This window comes from Oryctolagus cuniculus, chromosome 4, assembly GCF_964237555.1.
Source record: "Oryctolagus cuniculus chromosome 4, mOryCun1.1, whole genome shotgun sequence".
NCBI lineage: Eukaryota > Metazoa > Chordata > Mammalia > Lagomorpha > Leporidae > Oryctolagus > Oryctolagus cuniculus.
The window spans coordinates 168,306,607-168,334,300 of NC_091435.1; the positions used below are offsets into that span (position 1 = coordinate 168,306,607).

The 27,694-nt window shown below is 39.4% G+C and overlaps 1 protein-coding gene and 1 long non-coding RNA gene across 3 annotated transcripts in view; both read left to right on the forward strand.

The window, feature by feature from the left end:
• The window catches only part of STT3B (STT3 oligosaccharyltransferase complex catalytic subunit B), a 111,470-nt gene that overhangs the window by 1,080 nt on the left and 82,696 nt on the right, over positions 1-27,694 (forward strand). The window lies entirely within an intron of this gene.
• The window catches only part of LOC138849409 (uncharacterized), a 35,004-nt gene continuing 7,496 nt past the window's right edge, over positions 187-27,694 (forward strand). The window contains exon 1 of the long non-coding RNA XR_011388236.1: positions 187-26,257. This is a non-coding gene — a long non-coding RNA (uncharacterized lncRNA). The remainder of the gene's footprint in view (positions 26,258-27,694) is intronic.

Genomic DNA, 27,694 nt, shown 5'->3' on the forward strand with positions numbered 1-27,694 from the left:
CCGGGGGCTGCCCCGGTGCCCGCTGGAGGGGAGTCCGGAGGGGTCGGAGCCCCGCGCGCTGCGGGGCTGTGCTGCTCCCCTGGTGCGAGACGGGAAGCGGAGAGGGTGGCGGCGGAGGCGAGGAAATAATACCCCTGAAAGTGATCCGAAAGCCGGCGACTCGTATTTATCCAGCATTAGGTATTTTCAAGAGTGGCTTTTTGTTTTGTTTTGTTTTGTTTTCCCCCAGGGCCTTAAGTGCGCTCAGCACTTCGGTGTTCCACAATCATCCTGGGTTGCTGTGCAGAGCAGGATCAGGACTCTGTTGGCCCGACTGCAGCCCTCCGTGTGCTGTGCACGCGATCCGAAAGCATTGCATTAGTTCCTGTATTGGCCGCTGCAGGACGGTTGTGGGCTAGAGAACCGACTGCAGCGCCGTGTATCCGATCCCCAGGGTTCCCCCTCCCCGTGCGCGAGACCTGCGTGGTGTCGGTAGGACGCGGCCCCAGCCAGTGTGGACACCCCGCTGCTCCGTGCGCTAGCTCGGTAGCAAGACTGCCTTCGCTTTCCCCAGCCCACGTTAAGTTTTCCCCACCTGAGAGTATGCCTCCTGAACTAGTTACCCTGTCAGCCTTGAGCTCACCGCACTCCCTTTCATTAGACGTAACGAAACTTTAGGAGGTTTGTTTCAGCATTTGAACTAGAGAGACCGCTCTTGAGAGTAACTAAATCTATAGATGTTTTAAACAGAGTGAGTTACCCATCTATTAACATGCCGGAGTTACCGTCTGCTGTTATGGAGAGAAAAATTGATACCGCAACATCCAGTGAACACCAGAGGGTTCAGTTTGGATAAACAGTTAATTACTGTGACATTCTTCCCAAGATGTCTTTAATGTCTTTAATCCCTCTTTTTTTGAGGCTTTTTTTTTTTAACACTTTGTTTAATAAGATTTATATTACTTGGAATCACAGAAGAAAATAATATTAATGTGGAGTATTTGTGAGCCTAAGAATACCTCTGAAACCTGTTAATGAAACACAGTATTCTGTGTAGTTTTGGCATTAAAACACTTAAGCAAATTAGATAAAAATGAAATTGGAACTAGAAAGTGAAAAACTGCTAGTGTTTACTGAACAGTGAGAACAGAGAAAGTTCTGTCTTTCCAAATTACAACAGAAGTGTATGGTTGACCAAACATTTTGGGTAACAAAAAAAATTGTGAATTTTCAAAGACTACCATTTTTACAAGTGGAAGACTAGCTACTGTTTAATTTAACTTTGAGGCTGAAATTAAAGATTGCAGAAAAATTCACAGATAATGAGGATATGGTTTTTGTTATCTTTCCCTTATTTTGAAGGAAGGTTACAAATCTGCATCAGGTCAGCCAGAGCTCAAGACTATAACTGCATAAGGTAATCATGACAGGGTTTAGCTGGTTGTTTCATGGAAAATGTAAATATATATCTAAATTTTCTTAAAGAGTGCACGGCTAAGAACTAAACGTGGATTTCATCAGTTTCAAGAATATCCTTGGAGGACATACTCATTCATTCACAGAAAATGTTTCACTGCTAAATTTCTATGTATGAAAACACATTTCTGGTTCCTCCTCTAAGTCTGTACCATTTGAATGCTAATTCATATATATCCACCTAAAAGTACATCTGTCTCTTTAGCCTTAAAGGACTATTTAGGTATTCATATTGATAATATTACATATTTTAATGTTCACATTTTTTTTAAAGATTTATTTGAAAGTCAGAGTTACATAGAGAAGGAGGCAGAGAGGGAGAAGTCTTCCATCCACTGGTTCACTCCCAAATGGCCGCAACAGCTGGAGCTGGGCTGATCCGGAGCCAGAAGATTCTTCCGGGTCTCCCACGAGGGTGCAGGGCCCAAGGACTTGCCATCTTCTGCTTTCTCAGGCCACAGCAGAGAGCTGGATTGGAAGTGGAGCAGCCGGGACTCGAACCAGCGCCCATATGGGATGCCGGCACTGCAGGCGGCTTTATCCACTATACCACAGCACTAGCCCCCATTTATTCATTCTTGATTAAATGGTTATACTCATAATGTTAAGTAATTCTGGTTAGTAAGAAAAATATTTATGGACTGAGATCTGTCCCTGTACCTTGCTGTGAATGGAGGTTTGTCAGTATGAGTCTAATGTGATGCCTGATTTGGGTGACTTGTGAAACAATCAGGTTTCAGATCCCAAAAAGTACTCCTCAGCCCCCCTTTTTTTTTGAAGAGCTTAGGTGGTTAGACATGTCGTTCATTCTTCTCATCTCATTCTTATAATCATTCCTGTTGAAATTTAAAATTGAGGGTGTGTAGATTGCCTAACATCTTGGGATTTCTAAAGCAGTTTTTCTCCTAAGCTTACTAATAGTACTAACAGTTTAACTGGTCTGAAGTCTGACATTTTAGTGTGTGTGCTATATGAGAGGTGCTCAGATTACCATTTTATCATGTAGCAGTGGCATACACCTTTAATGATATTTAACTATTTCTCTTAAGTTTTGTGTGCACAAACTAAGTTGTGCAGGCTTACTCACACTTTCCCAAATCCCCTTTTCCATGTCTCTCACAGGTTTCATTTCTAAAGTCTTTAGTGAGAAGTTTTTCTAACTTTGTGAGTTGTTTGTGCAATTTTTACAGTTGTTCTTGTATTGTGTAAGTCTTAATGTTATACTTGTTAAAATTTGTCACCCAAGTTATTTTGTAAATCTTACCAGCTGTTATAAAGGGGTGGCATATGATGTTGAATATGTTTATTGAACACTGCCCGTTTTCAGAATTTAGCAGTGTTAGAATTTAGCGGTGTTACAGTCTCGCCACTTTAGGAGTTTTCCTCTCAGGTGAGTTGATCAGACATGAGGAAGCAGTTTGAGACTGTTTTACTTGCCAAACACTTGGTTGATCAACTAGTTTAACAGTGCCTAACTGTACCTTTTTTATTGGGAGCACAGTGTAATTTTTATGTTTTTGTTGTAACTATTAATACACTTATATTAAGTAAGCCAGGTCTACCTTTTCGATAACTGATATCTTGTTAAATTGTCGTAGATTTTTCTGGGAAAGCTCCCTTTTAGTATAGAGCACTGTCTTTTCCTGCTTTCACACGTTAAAGTGGGTCCTCCCTATAGAGAATTATGAGTTTTGGGTTTTGGCTGCATTTACCAAAAAAGCAGCAGATGCCTTTTTGGTAGGGCAGGAAGTTGTAAATTGAAAAATGGAGTGCAATTTTTCCATAGAAACTCTGGTATAAAGATGTTAATTAGAACAAATATGTTTTCTTCTTATTTATTTTAATTTTTTTTAAACTTGATATGTTTTATTGTATTCTTAATTCCTCTTATTTATTTTTAAGATTTTATTTATTTGAGAAGCAGAGCTCTATACAGAGAGAGAGAGAGACAGAAAGGTCTTGCATCTGCTGGTTCACTCCTCAAGTGGCCTTCAGGGCCAGAGCTGGGCCAATCCAAAGCCAGGAGCTTCTTCCGGGTCTCCCACGCGGGTGCAGGAGCCCAAGCACTTGGGCCTCTTCCACCGCTTTCGCAGGCCATAGGTAGAGAGCAGGATAGGAAGAGGACCAGCCAGGACTCAACCAATGCTCACATGAGACGCGGGCACCGCAGGCAGACTCCGCATGCTCCGCCACAGTGCCGGCCCCAGTACAGACATGTTTTCAAAGGAATGATAAACCTTTGGGACAGAAGCTGTTAGGGACAACTTCCTGTACTTTGAGCTCTCCATGTTTTTCTTTACTTTGCAGATGACAAAAAAGAAGCTTTAGACCTCAGTTCTGAAGAAGACAAAGTGGATTAAAAAGAGTTTTAGAACACAAACAGCCCCAACTCTTAAAGTCATTTTGTTAGATTAGTAGCAACAGTAGTCCAGCCACACTTCAGAATGAGTATGCTTCCATGGATTTCATTGTACTTTATGATTTTCCTAGGTTTAGCATGTGAGGTCATTCTAGGTTTCAAGTACAGGCAGGGAAGAGGTGCAGGGAGTGCCTTGAGCTGTTGGCTTGGGTGCTGGAATTGAATCTGCTCTCATGCTGGTCAGTGTGGTGGCTCCCATGGGTAGTAATCATGGCTCTCATGAGGCATTGAATGGGTCCTGGGGTAGTTAGGGTCTGTCTTCAGTGTTCATCAGCACATGCATGCTTTCAGAAATAAAGAATGGAAAGGGTAATATTCTCAACCAAATCACATTTGTTTCCATTGAAAACTTAGTGATCTTAGGGAGCAACAATACTAAAATTAACTTGAAATATAAAGTATTGAAGTTTTCAAACATACTCGCAGGCTAAAAGAATTTTACAGTGAATACCCATATACTTGCCACCTAGATCCTATGTACTTTATTGGGGCAGGCATTTGGCACAGCAGTTGGGACTCCTACCATTGGTATTGGTTCCAGTGTGTACCAGTCCTGGTTCGTCTTCTGATTCCAGGTTTCTGATAAAGCACACATTGGGAGGCACTAAATGATGGCTCAATTACTTGAGTCCCTGCCACTCATGTGGGAGACCCCGATTGAGTTCTGAACTCTTGGCCTTGGCCTGGCCCAGTCTTAGCTGTTGTGGACATCTGGAGAGTGAACCAGCCCATGGAAGATTTGTTTATCTCTCTCTCTCTGCTGTCCAAATAAAATGAAAATAAATAAAAATACTTTATCATATCTGTTCATTGCTGCTTTTAAATTCTGTTTAGACACCTGGCTCCTGGCTTCGGATTGGCGCGGTGCGCCAGCCGTAGCAGCCATTTGGGGGATGAACCAATGGAAGGAAGACCTTTCTGTCTCTCTCTCTCACTGTCTAACTCTGCCTGTCCAAAAAAAAAAAAAAAAAAAAAAAATTCTGCTTAGAGACAGACATAACGCGTTGTTAACTGTAATGTGAAGAATGATAATGCTTGTTCTCCATCTCCATAATAAAGAGGATCTCTTATTTTTGTGTAGCATTTGTTTTCTATAATGTTTGAACACTATGTGTATCAATACTTTTTTTTTTAATCTATTAAAAGAGTTACAGAGAAGAAGAGGTAGAGCATCCTCTGCGGCTTTGCCAGGTGCACCAGTAGGGAGCTGGATCTGAAGTGGAGCAGCCTGGGCTCAGCAGGCACCCACACAGAATGTTGTTGCAGTCAGTGACTTTCCCCACTACACACCACAACGCCAGCCCCTAAATCCTGTTTTTGTGTTGTCAGTTGAACTGCAAGTTAAGATCAGATTGTATCATTACACGTTTTGGTCAGTAACTTGAGTATGTTGTAAGTCTGTACATTAACTTTGTCCTGTTAAGTGACTTGACTTTGCTGAATCTGGTATCTTGGGTGAAACTCTGAAGCGTATTGATGTTGACATTATTAGAATCAGTTTATGTGGTACTCCTAAATTGCTTTGAATTATTAGGGGACTTTTATTGGCCAGCCTGTTATGTCTGACATGTCTCATCCAGAGGTAGTGTAACTGCAGAAATGGCTACTGTCAGACTCTACTAAACAGGAGAAAAAAAAGGAAAACACTTTCAGATAATAGAAGATCCACAAATACACTTTATGGGCCAAAGTCTGTTGGAAGCAGAAACAATGAATGGCTAACCAGCTACTCTGTCTTCACCCCTCTGCTTTCTATGATTCTGGTGGATGCTTTATTTTTAAACCACTTTTTTAAAAAAGATTTATTATACATTTGACAAGCAGAGTTAGAGGCAGAGAGATTTTCCATCCACTGGTTCATGCCCCAAAAGGCTGAACCTGGCTGGAGCCAGGAGCCAGGAGCTTCATCCAGGTCCCCCACGTGGGTGCAGGGTCCCAAGGACTTGGGCCATCTTTAGGTGCTTTCTCAGGCTCATTTAGCAGGGAGCTGGATCAGAAGTGGAGCAGTGGGGACTCGAACCATTGCCCATATGGGATGCTGGTGCTGCCTGCTGCTTTACACTCTGTGCCCTAAACCACTTTTCTGAGAAGGTGGCTTTGTCCTGACTTTACCTACTTCTGACCATGAATAATTATTGGAATTTCAAAGTGGATAGAAAGTGGCAATACAGTTTTTAAAAAATAATTGTTAAAATAGGAGCAGTTGTCCTAAAAGGTCCCATATTTTAGGTAAATTTAGGTTAACCAACATTTGTAGACTTGTCAGGATATCTCACCATTATTTAGAATTTTTTGAGAAATGCTTCATAGACTCCAGTGAGACATGTACACATATTTTAGAACGTAACTAGTACGTAAGTTGGTGGATGCTTTCATGTTTCCGGTTTTACTGTTTGTAAACACTGACCACGTCATCTGGGACCATTTTTTCTTTCTGTGGACCTTAGTGTTACAGGTTAACTTTGTTTTAAGTGGTAATACATAACATAATTTTCAGTGCCTTATACAATATGATAGTATCTTGGAATTAAGATGTTTTATTTCCATAGATGAAAATACAATTTAGTATTCCCCCACAAGGATTAAAGAATTCAGGTCTGACTCCAAAGCCTGTTTTATTTATTTAGTTTTTAAATTGCACCTTCTGTCTTCAAGGCAGCCTTAAATGAAAATGTCCTCCATTTAGTTTGTTTTTAAAATCATCTGCACTGATTTAAATCTTAAAATATTGCCCTATGAAGATGCCTGGTCACCATTCCTGCTGTATCCAACTGAGCTCACTAGTTGAATGATGGCTGATTACTTTGCTTTGATATAGGAAAGGGGGAGTAAAACTGATATGGTCCTTAAGTTTTTTTGTTCCTTTTTAAGTCTGAATAAGGAGAATTTTTAGAAATGGGGCTTTTACTGGGAGTAGCTGAATGAATCCAATTGAATGTTTTTATTTAGATTTATTGTGTTGGTAAGAAAGTGATAGTAAATAGGTTGGAAGTATTAAGACATTCCTGTTAAGGGAGTTAGGAGGGGATAGCTGTACCTTCAGAGCAGGCTCAGGATTCAGCAGCCTGAAGAGTTTTTAGAGGATCTTTTGGGTTGCCTGTGTAAACTGAGGACCAGAGGGATGAATGCCTAAGGTGGTATAGTTGTAGTCTGCCCAGATTCCTTACCCCCACGATTTCTTCTTGTTGTTTTTTTGCACTGTGCTTACCTTGGAGGCAGTAGTTTGAGAAGTTGTTTGAAAATGTCAGATGAGGAGTTACTTTGTACCGCTCACTCTAAGTTGACAATTGAAGTTTAGATACCCAAACAGATAGAGCTTTGGGGTTTAGTTTAGCTTCCTTGGAGTTGGTGATTTAAAAAATCGTGTGCACCTCGACTATAATGACTGTTAATTAATAGTTTAAACTTTATTCTGTTCATTTTTTATTGAAAGGGAAATGTTATTGCATAAAGATATAGTTAAAGAAATTTTGTTTATTAGGGAAATATTTAAAAATTAGCCGGCGCCGCGGCTCACTAGGCTAATCCTCCACCTTGTGGCGCCAGCACACCAGGGTTCTAGTCCCGGTCGGGGCGCCAGATTCTGTCCCGGTTGCCCCTCTTCCAGGCCAGCTCTCTGCTGTGGCCAGGGAGTGCAGTGGAGGATGGCCCAAGTGCTTGGGCCCTGCACCCCATGGGAGACCAGGAGAAGCACCTGGCTCCTGCCTTGGATCAGCGCGGTGCGCCGACCGAAGCGCATCGGCCGCGGCGGCCATTGGAGGGTGAACCAACGGCAAAGGAAGACCTTTCTCTCTGTCTCTCTCTAACTGTCCACTCTGCCTGTCAAAAAAAAAAAAATTTAATTGTTAGTTTACAACCAGATTAATACTTTTTCTTTTGGAGTTATCTTAATTTTTTTCATGCTTTACAGGTTTATTAGTTATTTTTAAGTAGTTAAAGATTTCTCTTCAGGTGTGATATTCTTTTGTGATGTCTATCTAGCAGTCTTTCCAATCTACAAAAAACTCAAATGGATTTGTTTTCTAAAACTTGAAATACGGTATTTCTTTGTTTCCTTCCAGTTATAAATAATGTAGCATATGATATATAGCCACCCTAATGTTGAAGGTAAAAGTTTATGCTGTGGTCTACACAGTTAATAGAATGCAAATAGCAATTTGTAATTTATGAATTCTGAAGTTTCAGTACATGCACAGCCTGAATTATTGTTTATTGCTGGTCAGATGTGGTTTAAGAAGATCATAACCAACTTGTGACCACCATTCCAATTTTGTTACTTCATTCCCATTCCTTTTTTTTTTTTTTTTTTTTTTTTTTTTTTTTTTAAGATTGGTTGATTGATTAGAGCAAAGAGTGAGCTTCCAGCCTCTGGTTCACTCTCCCAAATGGCTTCAGCAGCCAGTTTGGGGCCAGACCAAAGCCAGGAACCAGGAACTCCATTCTGGTCTCCCATGTGGGAGTTTTTAAGTAGCCCAAGTACTTATCATTTGCTACCTTCTCAGGTGTGTTAACAGGGAGCTGGATCAAAAGCGGAACATCTGGGACTTAACCCATACTCCTCCGATAGGGAATGCCAGTATTGGAAAAGGTGGCTTAATGCACTGTGCCTATTCTTAGAACACTGGTAACTCCTATAAAGTAGACTATAATCTGTTTAAGAAGGTGTTATTGTTACAGTAGATAATTATATCATCTTGTAATCTACAGCAAAAATAATGGAGTACAGGATTATTGGAAGGCAGGGTTCTTGTAATCTTTGAGATATTCTTTGAAAATAAGTCATAACATGTTTATATAAACAGCAGCCAAGAAATATGTTCTGCAAAGGCTTTTCTTATAGGTGAAAGGTATTCAGTTTTGGTCATTTTTTTAGTGATAGTTAACACATCCTGAAAGGTATAAGTCTGATGTACAGGAGAATGAATGCCTCCGTGACCGTTACCCAGATCAAGGTCACTGCACTCGCTCAGAAGTCCTGGTGTTTGCTTTCTCAGTCCCTTATCTCTTCTTCTCATAGGTGGTAAAACCCTGAATTTCTGAGTAATATAATTTTATTTTGCCTTTTAAACAATTTTAAACCAATGGAATTATGACAAGTCTTGCTTTTTTGTTCAGCAATTATTTTTGATTCATCTTTGTTAGTCAAAGGATTTTTGAGAGTATGTAGGTCGTAAAATTCAGAAGTAATTTGACTTAACCAGGCTTTTTGTCCACCTGAGGCGGTTGCCTGCCTTTTTTTTTTTTTTTTTTTTTTTTTTTTTTTTTTTAAAGCTGGAACTGCTTGTTGGAAAGAGGAGAAGGCATCTTTCTCATCACTTGAGATAAAATTATCTGGAAGCTAAACTCTGGAACTTGAGTTTAAATTGTCACCGGATAACCTTGCCGTTTTCTTCTGGCACTAACTGACCAGAAAGATTGACTCTCTGGGTGGATACTGAGAATAAAGAAGCAGTGAGGGGGACATGTCACTGTCTTTCAAGAGACAAATGGTAATCTGATAAGTGCAAAATTACTAGTTTTTAAGTGATGCCTTTTGTCAACCACTGCTCATTTTAAAGTTTATGTTAAAACTGATTGGGCCAGCACTGTGGTGTAGTAGGCTAAGTTTCCACCTGTTGCGCTGGCATCTCATGGATGCCGGTTCAAGTCCTGGCTGCTCCTCTCCCAGTCCAGTTTCCTGCTATGGCCTGGGAAAGCAGCAGGAGATGGCTCAAGTCCTTGGGCCCCTGCACCCACGTCAGAGACTCGGAAGAAACTCCTGGAACTCCTGGCTTGAGACTGGCCCAGCGCTGGCTATTGTGGCCATTTTGGGAGTGAACCAGCACATGGAAGATTTCTCTCTGTCTTGCTGTCTCCTCTCTCTGTAAACTCTGCCTTTCAAATAAATAAATAAATAAATCTTTAAAAAATAATACTAAGTATACTTCTTTTAGAAATAACAACCTAATATAGCATATTTGCCTTATGTGTGAAAGAAAGATACAGGTTTTTTTAGTCACAGTATAAAACAAACTTTAAATTTTGCTTAGAACTGTTCATTTGACTAAATAGACTACCATTTTGAAGAAGACATTAACACATAAAATGTAAAAACACACAGAGACCAAGTTGTCTGTTCTTGTTCTAATAATGTACTGTTGGGGAGTGGGAGTGGGGGTACATGTGTGGGGTAGCTTTAAGATGCCACTTGGGATATCCACATCCCATAGAGGAGTGTCTGGGTTTGAGTCCTGGTGCAGCCTTCACTTCCTGCTTCCTGCTAACCTATATCTTTGGAGGCAGCAGGTGATGGTTGGCTCAAATAGTTGCGTCCGGGTACCACATGAGAGACCAGGGATTGAACTTTGAGTTCCATTTTTTGCCTGACCCAGTCCTGGTATTTGGGGCGTGAACCAGCATATGGGAGATCTCTCTCATTTGTGTCTTTCTGCCTGCCTTTCCAAAAAAAAAGAAGAAAAAAGAGAAGCACTGTGGTGATTTTGTTCCTCCTTTCCTCTCTAATGAATAATAATAACTCATTGTCATTATTGTTATACAGAAAAACTAAAGATCCTTTAAGGCAAGAACATCTTTTCTACCTATAATATCCCATACGGTACTAGTTACATAGTACTCAAAGAAGATTTTATGTTTTGGTAGTCAATAATATAGCAAGTCTCTATCGTGTACTATGCTAAATCTTGAACTTGACTGTGATGCCAGTAAAATCATATGTGTAGTGAATGTGTATCATACTCTTGCCTTTCATAAAGGTATCATTTTAACCTTACAAAAGTTGATGTTGAAGAAAGGAGATGGTAATGTTTACAAAAGAATGATTTTTATGAGTATTGATTGTCATCAGCAGTGGGAGATGAGTGGCTTAGATACCCTTGGAAGAGCTTTGACGGAGATTGTAGTTTCATGAGTATGCCTTCCAGGTACAAAAACTTGAGTTTAAATTGTTTTAACATCACTTGTTAAGGAACTAGTTAATTAAGAGAAGACAGATTTGATAATATCCAAAAACCATACGAGCTCTAAAGGTTTCTTTGTCATTTTTGAGGTTATAAATGAAAGAAGACAATGTCAGTGATGGAAGTAAAAATTTAGAAGCTGGCATTTGAGTTGAGCGTGAGCACTACATCGTAGTTTGAAGGAAAAATAAGAATTGAAATGATTGTATGTATAGGCATTACTTAGACTATACCAAATTGATGAAATGATGAATTTGGGTGGGGTTTGGGTTAATGAGCCGTTTGGCTTACTGGGCTTTTAATTTAACTTTATTATTATAGGTAATTAATATGCAAATTAAGCAACACCTTAAGGACCCATTGCAGCTGTGACTGATCTCATTTAAACTTTACCATAAGAGGTTAAAGGATACTAAATTAAAGTAGTCATTAGGAATGAAGTGGGTTGCTTGTCTCCAGTAAAGTGTCTTTGCAATGGAAATAGCTTTGTCTGTGTCTAATTACTGGGGGAGGGGGGGAGGATCATTGAATATTGTAGATGCTGAGTGTCAAATAAGCCATTATATTCCATTTTTACCTTTTACTATGAATTGAACATTGCAAAATGGCTGGTTGGTGTTTTAATTATGTATTATTCCATATAATAATAGCCATATAATAAACATGTGAGTCCTAAAATGGGTATGCTGCAATGAGCTCAAATGTTTTTGCTTAAAAACTTAATAATATGACTTAAACAATCTAATATGGAGCTGGCATTTGGCCCAGTGGCTGAGACCGGTTAGGATGCCTGAGACTCACATCGAAGTTCCTGTTTTTTGTTGTTGTTTTTTTTTTTTTTTTTAATAATTAACCTATTGCATTCTTTTTTTTTTTTAAGATTTATTTTATTTATTTGAAAGACAAAGATACAGAGAGAGAGGTCTTCATCTGTTGGTTCACTCCTCAGATGGCTGCAGTGGCTGGAGCTGTGCCGATCTGAAGCCAGGAGCCAAGAGCTTCTTCCAGGTCTCCCATGTAGGTGCAGGGACCCAAGCACTTGGGCCATCTTCTGCTTTCCCAGGCCATAGCAGAGAGCTGGATGGGAAAAGGAGCATCTGGGACTAGAACTGGCGCCCATATGGGATGCCGGTGCTTCAGGCCAGGGCTTTAACCCGCTGTGCCACAGCACTGGCCCCTGTCCCTATGTTGAAATCCCAGCTTCATCTCTTAATTTCAGTTTGCTGATACAGTAGGCAGTAGTGAGGGCTCATGTAATTGAGTCCTTGCTACATACGTGGGAGACTGGATTGAGTTCCCCAGCCTGGTTCAGATTGGTGCTTTGTGGATCTTTGGTCAGTGAACCAGTGGGTAGGAGCCTACTGCTGCACACTAATTTGTGCATGCTCTCTGCCTCTCAAGAAGTTTTTTTGAATAAATAAAAATTTGAAAATCTATTGTCGTGAACAGTTGAATACATTGACACTTAAAACTTTGTTTTCTTAATTTTTAAAATTAAATTAACTTGCTCCACAGAAGTTTAATTTCAATCCTAAGATGATTTTTACTCTAGACACAACTAAATAAGGCTTTTATTTTAACATGCTAAGCAGCTTTCTGGCATTTAAAGGAACGGAATAATGAAACTATATGAGGTAGATGAAATAAATCTGATCTTAAAGCTGTAAAGGCCAATCATGTGTTCAAATAGAAAAATGAGCTTGAGGAGCAACTAGACTCTGCTTAAATAAACGATTTCTTTGAAGGTTGTTAAAATGAGTCAGTTCATTAAAAAGGGAAACTTTTTCTCCTGTTTAGAATACTTTAGTTGGCTTAGAATTTACTATTTTTAAAGTGAAATGTCCATTACAACCAGCCTTTATATGAAAGGTTTTCCTTTTGAAATAAAAACCATTCTGGATGTTTGTGTAACTTGGGTTTGATACTATAACTTTGGTATGACTCATAACAGTTGCAAATACATTCATAATGCAGTATATTTTAAATGCAACATGACTATAAAATAGAATGTATATACTGTCTTATTGTGAAACTTAATGAACACCTGTGAATCTCCTATCCAACTACCAAGCCCAGTGGCTATTACCAGTTTCACATCTATCCATGTTCTTTGTGTACCCTGTTACCTTTGTTTTCCTAAGGCACCAGGAAACCATTACACTGAATTTTGTTTTAATTTTTCCTTTGCCATACTTTAAAATGTCCTGGTGTGTATGTATCTAAGCAATAGATTGCTAAGTTTTACTTTGGCTATTAAAGGATAGTCTTCTATAAATACATTGTTTTTGACTTGCATTTTTACATTTATTAAGTATTTGGATTTTTTTTGCTATTATGAACAGTGCTATTATGAATAATAAAACTTTTCTGATGTATGTGTGTGTTAGGATATATGACTGGGAGTAGAATTTTGTCATAATATATTAGATATTTATAAAAGTAATATCACCACCATAAAACTTAGTGACAGAGCAGCACTTTATTATTTTACAGTTCTGTAGGTTATGTGGGAAGCTCTGCTTCATATATCTGCCTGGGTGCTTGCATGACTACAGTAGTTTAGAAACACCATAGACTGCAGTCAACTGGAGTCAGAATGTGTTGGATGCCTGAACAACTGTCAGTCATCTAGAATCTTAATTGGTAGCTCAGCTAGGGACTTTGGCTGGTTTATGTAGCTGCTTGGGCTGCCTTGCAACATGGCTGCTGTGTTAGAAAAGAGGGAGCATTATGAGAGGGAGGAAGCTGGCAAGTCACTAAGGGCTTGAGTGGGTGTGTATATAGCATCATGTGTGCTGTAGGCTACTGTTGAGAAAGAGGTGTGCCCTTGGCTCAGTGCCAGGAAGAGCAGGCTGCTTCTGTAGGCAAGGGTGGCACTGCTGAGCGGCCATCTTCGGAGGCTCTTCCACAACACGGTTATTTTTATTTCTGCTGAAATATCTGTTCATGTCTTTGAACAGTTTTTTAACTGAGTTTACTTTTTTCTTTTCTAATGGAAAACTTTATACACGCATATACACACACACACACACACACATGTTGCAGATGTCTTATTCCAGTTTGTGGCTTATTGGTCCTTAAAACAGTCCTATGAGATATTTTATTTCCCCTATTTTATACATGAGAAGAGGGAGTACTACTTGATATGTTAAACAATAAAGTCAACCTCAAGAGTGACTTTTTCTTTTCTAAAGATTTATTTATTTGAAAGGCAGTTATGGAGAGGTCTTCCCTCTCTGGTTCAATTCCCCAGGTGGCCACAACTGCCAGAGCTGGGCCAATCCGAAGCTAGGAGCTTCTTCCACGTTTCACATGGGTGCAAGGGCCCAAGCACTTGGGCCATTTTTTACTGCTCTCCCAGGGCATGTGCTGGATCGGAAGTGGAGTAGCTGGGACTTGAACTTGTGCCCATATAGGATGCCTGCACTGCAGGCGGTGGCTTTACCCACTACGCCACAGCGCAACCACCTGTTAGACCCATTCCTCTCCGAAAGATTGAGGCTTGGAAAAATTTTCAAGTGTTATTTTTAAATTTTGGTCAGTTACAGTGTTTCAGAAAAAGGGAGACTTGTTATGAGGAGAATGAAGACAGGTGCTGACTAAAGATGGTCCGTGACATGCCTAGAGTGACAGTCACAACCAGTGCTCAGCCCTAATTTTTTCTAGATTTACCTTTTTCCCTTCTAAATTATTCATTTGGATCAGTCCATCAAAATCTGCCAGAACGCTGAAAATCCTTATGTGTTTAGATAGAATAATTGCTATTGGTTTTCCCTCTCTGAGGATATGCTGGAGTTCCTAGAGAATAGAAAGGAATTGGCTAATACTTGATTTTCTAACCTGCTCCTACCTGCAAATTTTATCACATGGCAGGAATTAAGATTCTTAAGTGCTGTAATCAAAATACTTTTTCAAAAATTATAGTGGAAGCCAGAGATTCACAATGAGTATTTGCCTACCACATTTTATAAAGAACACTGAAGGCATGTGTCAGATGCAACTGAGTTGCTTCAGAACTGAAAATGCCATAGAACAATTTCAAATTCTAAAATAGAAGGCCTTGTATAAAATGAAACACCTTTCTCTCATTTCTGAACAAATATCAAAAGATAGAAATGAACTTAGATACTTGTTTACCTTAAAGTTAGGAAAATTTGTTCGATGAATGAAAGTATAGTTTCGTGTTATTAGTTCTATATGTTAACCACTTTCTAGTGTAAAAGTAATGCTTTACGCAGCATGACTTCCTTTTAAAAATTTGGCCCCTCCCTCTTTCCCTCCTTTTCCTTCTTCCTTTTTTTTTTGAATTTTATTTAAGGAATACAAATTTCATGCATTTCATATATGCAAATTTGGGAACATAATGATTCTTCCTACCCTCCCTCCTGCCAACACTCCCACCCTTCTTCCTCCTCCCTCACCTATTCCCATTTTTTTTCACAAATATCTATTTTCAGTTAATTTAATTCATAAGATTAACCCTGCACTAAGTAAAGAGTTCAACAAATAGTATGAAGAAAAAAACCAAAAAACTTCCTCAACAGTCAAAGTAAGAGCTGTTTAAAATCATTGTATCTCAAAGTGTCAATTTCACTCTTATAGGTTACCTTTTAAGTATGCTAATAGTTACTGCAGGTCAGAGAGAATATATGGTATTTGTCTTTCTGGGACTGGCTTATTTCACTAAGTATAATTGTTTCCAGATGCATCCATTTTGTTGCAAATGACAGGATATCATTTCTTTTTGGACTGCTGTATGATAGCCCATGATGTACATATACCGTAATTTCTTTATCCAGTCTTCAGTTGATAGATATCTGGGTTGATTCCATCTTAGCTAATTTGAGTTGAGCTGCAATAAACAAGGGTATATGGGTAACTCTTTCGTATTCTGATTTCTTTACATTTGGGTTAATTCCCAGGAGTGGGATGACTGTGTCATATGGTAGGTCTATATTCAGATTTCTGCAGTATCTGCATACTGTCTTCCACAGTGGTTTTACCAGTTTGCATTCCCACCAACAGTGGATTAGGCTACCTTTTCCCCCACATCCTGGCCAGCATTTGTTGTTTGTTCATTTCTGAATGAGAGCCATTCTGTCTGCTGGGAAGTAGAACCTGTTTCGTATCACGTTAATTTCTTGAATCTAAGATTCAGAGGCAGAAGTGGAAGTGATAATAGTGCATATAATGAAGGCTGTTTGGAAAGTTTGTGGAAAATGTGTACTATGATAAAATCACACATGGATTAGATACTGGAAATGACCCCTTAAATATGTATGAAAATGTGGTCCCTTAAAGTTCCCCAGAAGTCCCCTCTGGGGTGCCACATCCATTATCGACATTTGGGATGCCATACGATATCACCATATGTTTATTAATAAATCCCCAATATTAATAAGCCTGGGAGGGTTCTTGCCTAATATTTAGAGAAGAATTCTAAATACTGGCATAAATAAACGAAGCAGCATGGTACATTTTAAGCTTTTTTAAGTGAGAGAAATCATAGGAGAGTGAGAGCTTTATCTGAGAGAGAGAGACAGAGGTAAATCTGGGTTCATACCGAGCACCAGGAACCAGCCACGTGGAGGAGCATCTAAGCCAGGAAGCCTGGGGCAGATGGCCTAAAGGCCACGCATCCTGGAGGCACAGGGCTACAGCAAGCCCCCTCCTGGCAAGAGGCAGGGAAAAGGAGAGTGCGGACACACTGACACACCGTGTCCCAGGCTTTTAACCCACTTCCAAAATGGAGTGGTTAACTAACCTGATTGGCCTGTGGGCACCCAGGTGTGGCCAGGTAGGGGCACGAGGTCACACAGGAGTGTGGTGAAGGCGTGGTCTTCCAGCTCACAGACTTAATCGATTTTAACCTGTATGCCTGCCTAGAAAATTCTTTCACCAAAATAAGTATAATTCCATTTTCCATAAACTTTTTAAAGCATCTTTATACTTGTTGGAAGGGTTCTTTGACATGTAATGGGATATTATACCATCTTAAGGCTTTGACCCAAGAATATTTTCCACTGGTGGTTCCAGCCATTGCATGACTGAGCCTCTCATTTTTATTCCTTCCTGCCCAGATTCTTAATCTTTTAGTGTCATAATTAGTTACTCTGCCTTCAGAAGTAAATAAGTATAATATCTTGGCTATAATGTTGATAGGTTACCATGATAAAATGTTGTCAAAAAATTATAACTGTAATGCTAGATTCCACCAGGTTGAGAGCATGGTATAATGCTATTTGTAAAACAGAGGGAAAAATTAAGTCCATCTGAAATTCTTTGAATGTATTTGTGACATTTATAATTCTCAAAATAAGTTTTAAAATGGAGTTGGTAAAATATGCTAATCTCTAAGGAGTTAATGTATTATTTTTAAGAAATGAATAAGCTTACTTTAAGTATGTTTGAGAATACTAAGCTGTCATACAGTTTGATATTATCATCTTCTTCAACATGGTTCAGAAGGTGGAGAAAACTGATATACTCTCCTTGTATTCTTTTTAGCTTGCTCTTTAGTATATTTGCTGATACTTTGTTAGAAAAAAAAAATAAAAAACAGGATAGTTTTTCTAGAATGTAGAATGACTTTCTTAACGGAAAAAAAATGTAGAAATTGTTAAGAGTGCTTGCCAAAGTGTGTTTTGCAGGTGACAGATCCCAGAAATTGCATTTCAAAACAAATAACTTAACAACTACTTAAATTTGAAAAAAACCTGCTTACCACAATTTTAATGTATTCTGCTATTATAGTATTCATATTTAGGAATCACTGCAGGATTTTTTTTAAAAAAATTGTCTTTCTGTCTCTCTGTCTCACTGTCCACTCTGCCTGTCAAAAAGAAAAAAAAAATTGTCCATTTTGTGCTGCTATAACAGTATTTTGAGATGGGGTCACTTATAATGAACAGATTTATTGAAATATTGAGACTGCAACTGATGAGGGCCCTGTTGCTGCATTACTGTGTGGTGGGAGGCGGAAGAGTAGGGGCAGAGAAACAGAGTTTGGAGAAGGAGCTGGACTCATTTTTTTAGTATGTAACAAATGCATTCTGACTGAACCCCACCCTGTGGTAACATTAATCCTCATTTATGCATTTGCCTCTTGAAAGCATCTTTTCAACACTGTTGGATTGGAGAGTGAGTTTCCAATGTGTGACCTTTTAGGGCACCTGCAAACCATAACAGTGTTCCTGCAATTCATTTTGGGAAAAGCATGATCTGGTTGCTTTATTTTGTGGATGAGGAGCCTGAGAATGTTAAGTGACTTTTCCAGAGTCATAGAGGAAAACTAGAACTGACAGCCTTGCAAGTTTTGTCTTGATTCATTTGAATTACTGCATTATTAAATGAAGCATATTTACATTATAATAACAGTTTTTAAAAGAATATCCCTTCGGATTTGTCTTTGTGACTCAGTTGACTATCGTGGCACTAAACTCTTCAATGCTGTCAGCTTGTAAATATGCCTCCCCTAAGTCTTAAAGGCTAAAGATGTCCCAAGAAGACTAAATATACATTGCTTATATTAAGTGATTATTTTAGTTGATCCCTTGTTAATTACCCTACATGCCAGAATATTCTCTGCAGATTGTTGTTCATTTCACTCTTGTGCTTATTAGTTGGCCAAATGACTGTTTTTCTTTTATTATAACAAGGGTCATAGAATATTATTACTATAAATGATGTTTCTTAAAAATCTTACTTGTATAGTATGATTATGTCCTAACTTACATTTATTTACTATTTATTTGAAAGACAAAGTGACAGACACATTCATTGGTTTACTCCCCAAATGGCTGCAACAGATGTGAATGGACCAGGCCAAAGCCAGGAGTCCAGAGGCTCCATCCAGGTCTCCCATGTAGGTGTCAGAGCCATCCTCTACCTACTTTGCCAGGTACATTATCTTTGAGCTGGATGGGAAGCCAAGCAACTGGGACTGGAAGCAGCAGTCCAACATGGGATGCTGGAATTGCTGTGTCGCAATACCAGTCCCCTAATGGCTCCTTAACTTACATTATTATAATACATGTTTATATATCTAATGACTGTTAGTTAAATCCTGTTTGTATAGTACATTATACATAATTATATAATGCCTAATGAGTTAGCTAGTACCTAATAATAGTAAATAAATGTAAATATAATGTTGCTGTTTTTCTGTAATATATGAATATGTTGATATGTATTCGTGCTATGTAGAGAGAAAACAGATAAGCTTGTCCCTTAGGCCTAGGTTTTTTAGATTTCAGTATTAATTGGATTGAGCTGAATAAAAAGTATCACTGGCAAAATTTTGTCAAGTAGACTATTTTAAATGTGATCCTAGACTTTTTTCAGATTGTTTTTGAGGGGGGGTTAAAATACTATCATTTTCTTATTGATATGTTTTTGTTACCTTCTCATTGTTTTTTCCTTCTTTCCAATTAGTTTATTACATGTACTATGCTTAAGGTTTTTAAATTTGAGAGAGACTGAAAGCCCTTATACTGGTTCATTCCCCACATGCTTTCAACAGCTGAACTGGGCCAGAAGCTGGGAACTCAGTCTGGATCTCCCATGTGGGTGGTGGGACCATCTACATGAGCCATCACCACCATCTCCTAGGGTGAGCATTAGCAGGAAGTTCGAATCAGATGGAGTCGGGACTTGAACCCAGGTACTCTGATGTGGGGTACAGGTATCCCAAGTAGTGAATTAATCACTAGTACAAATTCCCACTCCTAAAGTTCACTTTTGATTACATACTTTCACTAATTTTTTTGCAATATCCACATACACGCTTGGAAGTTTTGCTCTGTTCTTTTTGATTTGTGCATCTCACTTTAAGTGGGAAGATAGTAGTTGTAAAAAGTCTGCAAGATGTTTTTAGCATCTGAACAACTCTGATGCTTCAAAGTAGAGATAGAAGTATTTTGTCTGATCCTTAGAGCTTGCTCTCTGCTCATGGAAGATCTTGAATCCAAATGAGTCACATGTCTGTAAGTGCAGAGGTTAGTGAGAGAGGCCTAAGACTCAGTTGCACTTGACTTGTACATAAATGAATACAGTGTTCTTTCTATGTATTTGCATCTTTTCCTTCAGAGTTGACCTAGAAAAAATTATTTTTAAAATTGATTATTGTGGGGAGCAACTCGGACTAGACTAAGTTACTGGAATTAAGACTTAATCTATGCATCTGCTCTCCCACAATATGGCGCTGGGAGAGGAGTAAACAGCATCTACGCAGCTGCCTCCAGTTCGACCAATGACCTGCAGGAGCTGATCCTGCTCCTGATTGGAGGAGAGCAGCGTACTCAGCGTGTGGGTAGCAGAGTTGGGATTGGTGGAAGAGGACTATAAAGGAGGAGAGAGACAACATGCACCAGGAACACCTGAGGAACATCTGAGCAGCCCCCAAGAGAGCCGGCTGGCGGTGTGCCGCTCCCCTGCGGAAGTGGGGAAAGTGGCAGGGGGCACCGCCCTTCCACGGAGGTGGAAGGGTCGGTAGCCAACCCGGGAAGAACCAGCAGCAAACCCGGGGAGGGCCGAGCAGACAAAAGAACAGCGCAGGGTCCTGTGTCGTTCCTCCGCGAAGAGGGGGAGCGACAGATTATTCCTTAGGATTTGTATTGTTGTTGTTACCACCACTAATGTGTATTTTTTTTTTTAAGATTTATTTATTTACTTGAAAGGCAGAGATACAGAGAGAGGGTGAGACAGAGAGAGATCTTCTGTCCACTTGGTCACTCCCAAGATAGCCACAACGGCCAGGGCTGGGTCAAACCAAAGCCAGGAGCTTCATCCTAGTCTCCCAAGTGGATGGCAGGGGCCCAAGCAGTTGAGCTATCCTCCACTGCTTTCCCAGGCTGTAGCAGGGAACTGGATCTGAAGTGGAGCAGCCAGGACATCAGGCATCCAGCATCACAGGCGACAGCTTTACTTGCTACGCCACACCACTGGCCCTACAACCATTTATGTTAAAGGTCTATAATTATACTAGGCTTGAACATATTCTCACATATGTTAACATACTTTAAGTTATAAAATAGGCTGTAGCATGATTCTCTGGACAGTTTTCTTGTGATCACTTGGTGAGATGGGATTTAGATTGTTTTAATAAAATGTACCCCTGCCCCATGTGTACTTAATATATAGTTAATCCATCTGTCATGCTTATTTTTGTTCTGATCTGCCACTAGATGGCAGGATTTATAAAAAGTTGATTGAAACACAAACTGTAGCTGGGTGACTTAACAGGTTTGCACTTTGTTTACCTTAGTTGCCTTCTGTCCCCATTAGTGATGACTTTTGGTTGTACATGAAGTCTCTGAACTAGGGAGACATAGCCCCGTACACGAGATTTGGTACTTTATGTAGCCTGACAGAGCTTAGTAACAGGGTAAAGGAAAAGGAATAGAAAACCTTTCATTCTTGAAGTGATTACTGGTATTATAATATGCTTTTCACTTTTCTGCTTTTATTCTCCCTTTTTTGAATTTTATTCCTTACCTTTAGTTTTATTTCCTGATTGTCTCATGCATATGTTGTCATTCATAGTAGATAATTTCTGTTAGTGACATTGGTATGTTTCCCATTTACTTGGTGAGTAACAAGGTGTTTCAAAAGTTTGTGGGGAAATGGAATTAAATATCAATTTATTTTAGTACAAGAAATTTGAAACTCTCAAATGAAGAGTGTTAAAGTTCATGGAAAATGCATTTTATGAAAACTGTGTGAATTTCAAAATTTTTTCATACTCAAATCAGCTTAGCTTTTTTTTTTTTTTTTTAAGATTTTATTTATTTATTTGAGAGGTAGAGTTACAGACAGTGAGAGGGAAAGGCAGAGAGAGAGAGGTCTTCCTTCCGTTGGTTCTCTCCCCAGATGGCCGCAATGGCTGGAGCTGCGCCGAGCCAAAGCCAGGAGCCAGGTGGTTCTTCCTGATCTCCCACGCAGGTGCAGGGGCCCAAGGACTTGGACCATCTTCTACCACTTTCCCAGGCAGTAGGAGAGAGCTGGATTGGAAGAGGGGCAGCTGAGACTAGATCTGACACCCAGATGATACGCAGGCGCCGCAGGTGGAGGTTTAACCTACTATGCCACGGTGCCGGCCCCAGCTTATCTTTTATTTCTATTTTTCTATAAACTTTTTGAAGTACCCTCACATATGTTAACCTGGCAAGTTTTGGTATCTATTTATGTAAAACATTAAGCTATACTTTGCAAACAAATTCTTGAAGTTCTAAGTGTCTATGTACATTTTTTAACAAGATGAATTCATTTCAGGTAAGTGTGTTTCTTGATAACTTTTGAATTTGAAGAACAGAGTAGTGTACAGAGTCTCAGTTGTTGGCTTATGTGAGTAGCGTTCGTGATGATGTGTCATAATACACCTGTCTTCATAGCTGTCTTGGACCAGAGACTTTGCTTGCTGGTTTCATAAAACAAGCATCAGTATGAGTGAGGCCCATGCTCCAGGGATTAAAGACAGCCTCGCCTCCAAGATGCTCCAGTAAGAGACAAGGGCTTTCAGTCCTGTAGTGTCAGAGAAATATTCTGTCAAGAGACTTCAGTAAACTTAGAAGTGGATTCTCCCCTAATCAAGGGTGGGGACCCTTTTTCTGGTAAGGGTGTTCTGCATATTTGTAATGTCATTTGAGGGCCATACAAAATTATCAACTTAAAAATTAGCCTGCTCGAGATATATTGAATTTTGAGTCCTGCATTCAGTTGTTTTGGCAGGGCCAGGCCATATGATTTCACAGGTCTTGGACATTCCCCACCCCTACATGAGAACCCAGCAGTGGAGACAACTTGATTGCAACCATGGGAGACCCTAAGCAGAAGATAGAGTTAAACTGTCTGGATTCCTGACATGAAATTATGAGATAATGAATGCTATATTTGTGGTAATTTGTTATGCAGCATTGGAAAAACTTGTAACAAAATACCCTTCAGAAGCCTTTCTTCCTGTCTCTGAATGCTCCTACTTAACTTCTCCCCTGATTCCAGTAATCGAGAAATGTTTGTCAAATACTTCTCATATGCAAGGCACTGTGGACGTGGAGGTGTGAACCCAAATAGACCAGGGGAAATAGACTTGAAACAAATGACAAATGGCTGTGAAGGCACACAAGATAAAGTGACAGCAATATAGTAAGGAAATTTAATTATCACGGGTAACCTTTTCAGGTCTTAATTTTTTTAAGCTTGTGTTTCCTATGTTGCTTTCACACTTTTTTTTAAAGCATAATCCTGCCATCACAAAACTTGTTCTAGCTTTATTTTTTGATAGCATTATAAAAACGACATATGTGCATTTTTTAGCCCTTATACACTTTTTTGCTCTTAGACACTTCTGCTCTTTGCCTATCATTTTGCTTAGTAATCCATCCAGGTTTAAGTTAGATGTCAGTTATAGGGGCCTCCCATAAATCATTTAGACAAGCTTTTTTTGAGAGCAGGACAGTCCTGTTTACTAGTATCTACAGCACCCAGTGCAGTGTTAAGATTAGCCCTTAAAAACAAATATGATAACAGAGCAACTGAAATTCTTAAATACTGCTGGTGGGAATTTGAATGGTAATTACTATAAAAATTCAGTGATTCCTTCTTTTTTTTTTTTTTTCTTTTTTTTTCTTTTTAAAGACATTTAATTATTTGAGAGGCTGTTACAGACAGAAAGAGACCGGTCATCCATCTGCTTGTTCACTCCGTAAATGGCTGATGTGAAGCCAGGAGTGTATTCTGGGTCTCCCGCTCAGGTGCAGGGGCCCAAGCACTTGGACCATCTTCCACAACTTTCCCAGGCCATCCGCAGGGTGCTGGATTGGAAGTGGAAAAGACAGGACTGCAACCAGCATGCCCATGTGGGATGACAGAGACTTAACCTACTATACCACAGCACTGGCCTCAGTAGTTCTTTTTTTTTTTTTTAAGGATTTACTTTTTAGTTGAGAGAGTTACACAGAGAGAGGAGAGGCAGAGAGAGAGGTCTTCTATCCAGTGGTTCACTCCCCAGTTAGCCACAATGGCTAGAACTGTGCCGATCTGGAGCCAGAAGCTTCTGGGTCTCCCACGTGGGTGCAGAGGCCTAAGGACTTGGGCCGTCTTCTGATATTCCAGGCCACAGCAGAGAGCTGGATTGGAAGTGGAGCAGCTGGATCTAGAACCAGCGCCCATATGGGATGCTGGTGCTTCAGGACAGAGCATCAACCTGCTGTGCCACAGCGCCGCCCCCTCGGTAATTCTGTAACCTGGGAGTAGAATTGCTAAGCGTTTACCCAAAGAATGAAAACAGTTATCGTTACAAAGACCTTTCTAAGAGTGCTCATTTACATTTTATAAGAATGGACAGTCTTTTAAAAAAAATACTACTTCAACTGGAATCAACTCTCAGGCCCTCAACAGGAGAGTGGGTTGTAATGCTCATAAAGTGGGACGTTGCCTAGCAGTAAGAAAGAATAGACTACTACTTTGTGAATGAATCTCCGAAACATTAAGTGGAAGAAGCCAGACTCCGATGCAGAAGTAGCATTCTGATTCCATTTATACGACACCTGAAAACACAATGAATTTGTGGTGAAGTACAACTGTTTGAGAGAGAGCAAATGGATGGAAAGGAGCATGTGAGAAATTTCTGGGATGATGGTTTTGGGTAATACTTAAAGAGTGATGTTATCCATAACTTGTCAAAACGTACTGAATCAAATATGTGATTATATATTTTAATACATAATTATATTTAAGTTTTTTAAAATGGGAGGAAAAATAGCAAGGTATCCATTGACTACCCCACGTGTTACCTTCTCTGCTTGATTGTATTTGCTTGTTGCCTCCTCCTCTTGAAAGATTGCTAACTTTGTGATGTCTGGGACTACGCTTGCCTTTGATTGTACCTGTATGTGTAATGTCTAGGTTTATTGGCTTTGAGTGAAATGTTATTTGAAAACTTTTTAATTTATTTATAAGCTCATCTATTTTATGATCTCCTTTTCAAGAAAAATATTTGCATTGTTACAGAATCTTGTATTCAGTCCTATGCCTTGTGTAATTTTTTTAGCTTTTTCTGCTCCAGAATTTACAAAAGACATCTGTTTAAGTTTTGGCGGAGTAATCCTGCTCCAACTACAGTTTTGCCAACCACAGTTTGAGATAGTACGATACTATATTTGTAAACCAACTTTTCAAATTTTGATTTTAAAAAAGATGGTTCCTTTGACTCCCTAGAAACAAATGAAAACTCCATGTTAATCCAGGTTTCTCTTAAATCTCCGTCTGCTCTCTCTCCTTAGTTTTTGGAGACAGTAAAAAAAAACAAAGACCAGATTTTTTTAAAATCTTTTATAGAAAAGCTTATAAACACCAGTGTAATTTGAAAAAGAATCAGATGGTTACATACTATTTCTGCCTAATTAATACCATCCCTTGTTTCTGTGTTTTTAATTTTTCTGATGAAAATAAGAAAAAAATTTTTTTAGAATTATTTTATTTATGTGAAAGAGTCATAGAAAGAGGTAGAGCCAGAGAGAAAAGTTCCATTCTGCTGGTTCACTTCCCAAATGACTGCAGCAGCTAGAGCTGATCCGAAGCCAGGAGCTTCTTCCAGGTCTCCCACGCGGGTGCAGGGGCCCAAGGACTTGGGCCATCTTCCACTGCTTTCCCAGGCCATAGCAAAGAGCTGGATCGGAAGTGGAGCAGCCAGGACTAAAACCAGTGCCTGTATGGGATGCCCGTGCTTCAGGCCAGGGTGTTAACCCGCTGCGACACAGCCAGCCCTGGTAATAAAAAATTTTAAATGACTTCATGACTGTGTCAAAAACTAAGTCTGCATTTCCCAAAACTGCCTGAGCAGTTTCTTCTCTTTCATAGGGGATGATTTTTCTGCCACTCTTAAGGAAGGTAAGTCAGCAGGTTTTTTAGGTTTGTTTCTCAAATGTTTAACTTTTTTTTTTTTTTCCCAAATAAGATATGTATTTGAAAGGCAGAGTTAGAAAGTGCGGTATCTTCCGTCCGGTAGTCCACTCCCCAAATGGCTGTAAGCACCGGGGCTGAGCCAGGCTGAAACCAGGAGCCTGAACTCCATCCGGGTATCCCACAAGGGTGCAGGGACCCCAGCACATGGCTATCCTCTGCTGCTTCCCCGGGCACTTCAGCAAAGGAGCTGGATCAGAAGTGGAGTAGCCGGACAGGAACTGGTGCTCCTATGGGATGCCTGCATTGCAGGCAGCGGCTTACCCTGCTGCACCACAGTGCTGGTCCCGAAATTCTGCAAAGCTCTCTCATGCATTTTTCTGGTAAGAGAATCTGTATTTCCATCAGGTTCTCGGAAACTCTCGTCCAGAAAGTTCAAAGACCCTGCCTTTGCCTCTGTTTTCTAGGAGATTTTTACATCATCAGCTGCTGTTTTTGTCAGCTTTTCAGAAACATAACCAACCCTAAGGTCAGTGAGAAATTATTCCATGTTGAGTGTTTACCTGAATACTGTCAGTGTGTATTTGGTATGTTTGTTGAGTCTCTTCTTCATTGTTGTTTTCATTCTTTCTCTGACCCTTTTGGTTGCAGAACTGGGTCATAATTACTGAGTTCCATTGTCTGGCCTTTGTTTTTGTGTTCCAGACCATCTCAGACATAGGGATGAGAATGATGGAGTAGCAGTGTTCCCTTCAGCATACCTGATTTTTTAATGGAATCTCTGATCAGAATATTGTTCTCAGTTATTACATTTTGATTTTTTTATTTTAGTTTAAGAACGTCACCAAATATCGATATACTTTCCATCAAAACTTACTTTGAGGTGGTGGCATTTCTTATTCTTTCTATTGAAAGTTCTGTTACTCTTGCCTCTTTTGGGCTCTAATTAGTGGCAAATTCAGTTTTAACATTTAAGCTCAGGCCCATATAACCTGTATCGTGGGTTTTATTGAGTACTGCCTTATACTTGTTTTGTAATCTGCATTACCTTTGTCTTTCTATGTATTTTGATGGAACAAGAAGATAATAAATCATCATACAATTACAGTTTTTTAAAGTTTTTTTAGTGGACTTTGGCATATTTGAACTATGGTAGAACAAATGCTTTTTAGTACTAACAGGATCTTTAACCTTCATTCACTTAACAGATAGTTACTATGTGATGAATGTGCCCAGCACAGTAGGGTCTCTGTTGTAATGGAGCTTATTTTCCAAGAATAAAATAATTTTAGCTCATGATAAAGGCTGTGAAAAAAATAAAAATATTGCTAGCTAGTGTGTAACGGGTATTTGTAGAAAGTATGGGTAAGCCACCACCACTATTGATATGAAATGAGAGAAGGGCTTTTTGAAGTGATTCTTGAACTAAAACCAGAATGACGAGTTTAGTTCCATGAAGATCTGGATTGAGAACATTGCCTGCAGCAGAAAGAGTATAATAATGCTGAGGAATAAAACAAGGTCCTTATGGCCAGGATATGGTTAGAAAAGTGGTATGGGTAACAAGACTGGATCACATGCTGAGATTGGAAATCGTGGAAATGAAACCCTTTTTAGACTTTTAAAAGAACGAATGGAACAGAAATTCATTTGGCTGCAGCATATGTTTTTCATTTCTGTGTGTAATGCTGAATGGTTTTGTGAGTGATACAGAGAGGATTGATGAAAGACTTCAGAGGCCAGAATACAAAGAAGGACCCAAATGGCATTGAATAAAGTATGTGGAGTGTTCATGAATGAAAATTTAATTAAACTAATTATACAGTTTTTTATTACTCTCTACCTGAATAGTGTATTGCGGTAAAAATGGTTTAGTAGAAAGGGAATGTTAACACATTAAACATTTTACACAACTCATAACCTCAAACTAGCATAAAACTTAGGATGCAGTTATAAAAAATGTTTT